This window comes from Sesamum indicum, linkage group LG6, assembly GCF_026168435.1.
Source record: "Sesamum indicum cultivar Baizhima isolate 11 linkage group LG6, ASM2616843v1, whole genome shotgun sequence".
NCBI classification, from domain to species: Eukaryota; Viridiplantae; Streptophyta; class Magnoliopsida; order Lamiales; family Pedaliaceae; genus Sesamum; species Sesamum indicum.
The window spans coordinates 142,050-148,494 of NC_142662.1; the positions used below are offsets into that span (position 1 = coordinate 142,050).

The 6,445-nt window shown below is 39.7% G+C and overlaps 1 pseudogene; it reads left to right on the forward strand.

Moving 5' to 3' along the window:
• The first annotated feature begins 1,909 nt into the window (after positions 1 to 1,909).
• On the forward strand, positions 1,910 to 3,151 carry LOC105165872 (protein DETOXIFICATION 35 pseudogene; annotated as a pseudogene).
• The last annotated feature ends 3,294 nt before the right edge of the window (positions 3,152 to 6,445 follow it).

The window sequence follows — 6,445 nt, forward strand, 5'->3', positions numbered from 1 at the left end:
GGGAAGTTTAATTGCTTGTCTTATTGCGAGATAGCTATGTGGTGTAATAAAGATGATTATGTTGGAATTAAATTGACTATGTTCCATGCATGTTGCCTACTTATCTTGTTTGAGGCTATATTTGAAATACATATATAGATAGGGCTGGCTATTTACTTATTGAGTTGCAGACTTATTCCTCTGCTGATATTTTTTTCAAGAATAGATCTTAAGGTGTCTGCTTGTTGAAGGCTTGGTCTAAATGCTATATTCAGGCATGTTGGACCAGTACGCGATTTTCTCCTTATTGTTAGTTAAAATACAAATCATATTTTATTTGTATAGAACGTAAGCGTGGGGATTACTTGTGATGGTTTACTTGTGGTGTTTGATATGTATATATGATGTTGTGGGTTGATTATGCCTGTTATGACATTATTACGTACACATATTGATTAGATGATTATGTGCATATTTAGATATATGGATACAGGGGTTACTATAAATATGACATTTAGAGAAGATATAGCCCTAGTAGCAATAGGGGGTGCTACAACATTTTGCCAAAAAATTTAACATGAACCTTCCTAATACTGATAACATTGTACTCCAGTTGAACTATTGGAGGTTAACAGCTTTGGGGCAAAACCACATCAGAATGATTGTTCCCCTATTTATCATGTGGTTTGGTTGGCTTGAAACGAATAACGTGAAGCACCGGAATAAGAATTTCAACTCGGAACGCATTAAGGGAAGGTCCACCAACACATAGTCACCCACTTTCAAAAGCAAAACGACAAAATGCATCAATTGGAAAGGGGACCGATTCGTGGCGAAATCCATGGGACTCGAGCTTGGATCGAGCTACAAGCCTAAAATCAATATTGTTAAGTAGACCAAAACTGGAACTTGGATGTATAGAAATCTACACGGATTGGGTCTCTAAAGGAAACCCCGAATGTGCTGGAGTGGGGGGAATTGCAAGAGATGAGGAGGGAGCAGTTATATTTGCATTTTGTGAAGTTCTTGGAGAAACAATAATACATTTGTGGAGGTTTTCCCCAAAGCCCTCCAACTCTATCGAACTGAAAAGATTTAACGGATATGGATTGAGGTTGACGCAAATTGCATCCTCCATCTCGTTCAGCACTCAGAGAAAGTTCACTGGCTACTGAAGCACATGCTCACACACATTCGCTTGATGCTGAAAAAACTGGAGTACAAAATAACGCATATTTACCGAGAGGGGAATAAGCAGCTGACTATCTTACTAATCTCGCATGCTCTACAAATAGCTCTAAACTCTTGAGAGGAGAGGAGCTTCAAGGACAACTCGTGGGGATCATTGAATGTGATCGACAAGAAATTCCTACATTCAAACCAAGTGAATCCTCAAGATGTTTAAGGAAGTCCTCTGTTTTCTCATTTTCTGCTGAGTGTTTCTGCTGCAAGTTTGCCTTGCTGTTGGGCCATGACATTTCGCCAGCTCACTCTCCTTCACAGCATGTTTGGGCTTTACCTTGAGTGGGCTGCCAACTGCAATGGCCAGCTCTTTCAAATGGACTGCATCACTTGCATCACTAGGACGAACCACCTCACACCTGGGTTGCGCTTCACCCGCCAGCCCACCTGCGCTATTAAACCTCCCATGAACCGTGAATAGTACTGGGCCACCAACATTGGGCAGGTCTCGCCGACCATTTCTTCAGTTGGGCCTAATTGTGTTGCCAAGAACTTTTTTTGTGGGCTTTCTTTTTTTGCTTAACCCAACTTTTGTCATTTTTCGGCTTTTTGAAATTGTGTCAGGTTTTGTCAATTATACAAAACTAGTTGTACATTCACTTTTTAATTTAGATAGGATGGGGAACCCGACAAGTCCCTAATTTAAAAAAAAATCCTAAAGCCTAAACCAAACCACCACTACATCGATATGGAGGTGCCGCTGCTCAAATGGAGTGCGAGCGAACTCCAATTGATTGGAGATGACGGAGACTATGTTCCAGTGAAAGGGCTGAAAGCGTGGTGGAGAGTTTTCTGAATAGAAACAGCGAAGCTATGGCGGATAGGCGGCCCCATATCCTTTCAGATCGTTTGCTAGATCGGGACTAGCTCCGTCGCCACCATATTCGTCAGCCACCTCGGAGATGTTAAGCTTTCTGATTTCTCTATTGCTACGTCGGTGGTCGAAACTTTTGCTTTCGGCTTCATGCTTGGAATAGGAAGTGCCCTTGAAACACTATGCGGTCAGGCATTTGGCACCTGACAAGTTCATATGCTCAGTGTTTACATGGAACGGTCGATAATAATTATACTCGCCACTTGCATTCTCCTCTTACCGCTCTACATATTTGCCACTTCAATTCTTAGGGTGATCGGCCAATCCAATGAAATAGTAGAACCTGCAGGATTCTATATGCTTCTAACCATCCCTCAACTTTTCTCTCTTTCGATAGCGTTTCCATCACAAAAATTCCTTCAAGACCAGAGCAAGATTAGTGTGATTGCCTGGATAGCAGTTGTTGCTCTTCTTTCACAAACTATATGGTGTTTGGGAACGATCAGAGCAGCTGTTGCATTTGATCTTATGAGTTAGATCTTTGCGATAGCACAATTTATTTATGTAGTTGGTTGGTGTAAGGACGACTGCAAAGGATTTCATGGGATGTGTTTAAGGATATATGGGCATTTTTTAGGTTATCACTTGCATTTGCTGTTATGCTATGTCTAGAGATTTGATATATAATGAGCATCATTATCATCGCCGGGAATCTTAAAGATGCGGTTAATACAGTTGGTCCCATTTCTATTTGCATGAACATTGACGGGTTGGAAACGATGGTGTTCATCGGAGTCAATGCTGCTATAAGCATTCGTGTTTCCAACGAACTTGGCCTAGGACATCCTAGAGCAACCAAATACTCTGTCTACATAATGATATTTCAGTCTCTATTGATCGGGATTCTTTGCATGGCTATCATCCTCCGCACAAGGGACTACTTTGCTGTTAGTTTTACTGATAGCGAGAATGCCGTGGGCGGTAGCTCACTTTGGCGTAATGGGAATCTTCGGGGGGGGGGGGGGGGGGCGAATGATTGCTAGATTGGCTTTGCAGACATTACTGCTCTTCATCATACTTTACAAAACCAACTGGAATAAAGAGGTGAGCAGATAATAGAGTGAATGAGGAAGCGGAGAGGCCACGACACTGCAGTCTCGACTCACCAACTTTCAATAAAAAATGGAACAACTTAAACACGACTATCAATCTCAATATTATGGTAAATTGTATTCAATGGTTCAACATCTGGAAATTTTGACAAGCAGCACTCTGAAGTTATTCCTAGTTTACAGTGTAGTGAGCTGTCACTTTCTGGAAAATTCTAATCCAAATAAAGTTTGGTCAAACTTAAATCAATTATCTGCCAAGCACAATACACTTGTTTTGTGATTGGTTTAGTCTGATTTAGTCATACTTTATTTGGGTAAGAAAAAAAAATCCTAAATCCTAAACAAACCAACCAACCCTAAAACCATGAAGCTTGCAATTTTCTTCCACCTTCTCACTATAAGTGTATGAGATTTTCACACACTAAACTTTCCACCACCTACCACTACCAAACCATCACTTTTTCAACCAAACCACCACCACCACCAACAAACAGCCCATCACCGCCACCGTCGGGGAGGCGCCGTCGTGCATCCACCGGCCGCTGGCTAGAAAACCTCGCCGGCGCGTCTCAGGACACGGCCACCATCATCAGACTCGTCGTCTTGCAATCTGTCTAACCATGGTGTGCATGGCCAGAAATCCCACTAGACATGCCCGCAGTCGCCATTTCATTCCGCATAAAATCTCTCCCAAATTGCCACCCATCACCGCCACCTTCTCCCTACAATTGCGCCATTACTTTGAATTACCGCCAGCAGTTACACCGTTAGAATCCACAAAGAGAGACGAACAAAAACCCTTAACCCCATTAGGACCCTGAACCCCTAAACCCTGAACCCCAAACCTCTAAGACCTTGAACCCCAAACCCCAAACCCTAATCCCTAAACTATTGGAGAAAACAAGATCCTGCTTGGCTCAAATTAAACACCAATGGAGCATCTAAAGGTAACCCAGGGGCACTCGGGAGCATGCGAGCTACTGAGAGATTATAAGGATCTTTGTTCTCTTTGCATTCTTGAATCTTTAGGAATTTCATCAAACATCTCTGCTGAGCTCCAAGCACTTTACCGTGGATTATAGATTTGTCTTTAAAAGGGTCTAAATAAATTTTGGATTTAAATTGATCCACTTTATGTTATCCAGCTTATCTCCAAGGAGCTTGGTATCATCAGACACTTTTCCACAAGATTAGGTTGTGTTTTTCACAACTTGAAACCAAGATCTCCCACATCTTAATAGAAGAAAACCAAGCAGCAGACCTTCTTGCTAACTAAGCTCGTTTTTGTGAAGAAAACACCCTCTTTTCTAGAGATCAACTGCGAGATAAGATGTATTGGGATCATCAGACTGGATTTGCACGGTTTCCCCAACATTAGAACCATATAGATGTAGTACCCACAACTTTAGATACTTGGTGTTTGAAATGTGGAACCCCCATGATTGAGCACTCCCCCCTCCCCCGACGCATACTATTTTGGGAGTTGTACTCCTTTGTCTGTACTTGGGCTTCATTGTTGATTATAGATATAATGGAGTTGTACTCTCTGTGTATGCTTTTGTCGTGCCATGAATTAGAGGTGTCCTCATTTTCTGACCGTTTGGTTTGTTTGATGGTTTTTTGTAGGTACCCCATGAGACTTTTGAAGACATCAAGATGGTTCAATTTTCACTATCAATTGGCGATGAAATAGAAACTTTTTGATATGCCAAACTCTCCACCCAACTTGATGGTACTTGTCTTGTCGTATTTTGCATATCCTGTATATTGTTACTTGAAAAACTTTTGTAGGTGATCAGTAGGGCCCGATGATTCAAGCATATTGGATTATCATCTCCAACTCATTTTTCTTTTTCATTGTATCACTAGAAGTTTATTTTGTAAGGGAGTAGTACTCCTTCTTTATACTTTATTGCCTATTTATAGTAAAAGAGTAGTACTAAGTTTATGCTTTTGTTGAACCTCATTGTAAGGGAGTGGTACTCCTTATTTATGATTTTTTAGGCAATACTAAGGAGTTAGCACTCCCCGTTGTGGTTGATTTTCAATTTTAATAAAGAAGGGGTGGGACCCCAAAAAGTTCCCCCCACCTTTGGGTGGTTTAACCCCAAAAAAAAAAAACATTAAATCCCAAATCCTAAATAGTAATAGTAATGTTTGATGGACTAAAAAAAACTAAACTCTAAACATGTTTTAATCAGCTTTGGAAGCATGATTTTTTTTTAATTGCATATCTAGATCTAGAATTTTGTATGTTTTAATTTTGTATTTAATTGTGGACATGAGGGTTTTTTAAATTTGAAATTTCTAGATCTAACTACTTTTTTTTTGTTTCAAAAATTGCTGAAAAAAAATGAAAAGTTTCAGAAAAATAAAAAATCGGCAGCAAACGTGCCACTGCCTGTCACCCAGTCGCTGGTTAGCAAGAGAGCGCGGGCGTGCACATAGCGTGCAGATCTTCTTACCAGCGTACGCTCGCCCAGCTTAGCCGATCGGTCAGTCAGGACGATTTTTCTATTTTTTTTAGAATTTTTATTTTTTTTATTTTTTTGCATATTTTTCTGAAATAGTTAATTATGGTGAATTTTATTTTTGGTTAAGATTTGGTATTTTTGATGGGTGTCGAGGCCGCCAAAATTAATTCCTACAACACTTTGCAAAAGTGAGAGTAGGGTCGATTCTACTGGGACTGGTTTAAGTCGATTTTTTTAAGAAAATAATAGGGGGATGTTTGATGATAGAGAGAAATAATTAAAAACTAAAATGAACTAGAAAGCAATTAAAATTACGAGGTGAAGAATGATAGGGGATTTTTCCGGTTAAAGGTAGGTCCATGCTTGATTCTGTGAGTTGATCATCGATACAAACATAACACTTGCATAAACAAATAAATCACTTATGGTCATTGGTACGACCTAACGACCTCACCTGCCCTTACCTTTTCGTTAGCCAAGGTACGATCGTTGGCTAGATCCCTAATTAACAGACAACCCTGGGAACATCCACAAGATTTAATTTATTAATAACATTAAGAATTAGAAAGGCGTGATTCTAATTAACAAATTCCTACGAGAATAATTCGTTTAAATTAGATCATGCATTCCTCAAAACATAACTAACTACTTTGACATAATTAATTATGTTATGTTGCTACTAAGATCAAACGAAACAAATAATTACACGATTTGTAAAGTTCAATTAGCTAAACAAACCTTCTTGATAATGAACAACCTGCTGAATTATTCATAAATCAGATGTTTGTAATAAAGGCACAAAGAATAGCATGAATTCTTATTTA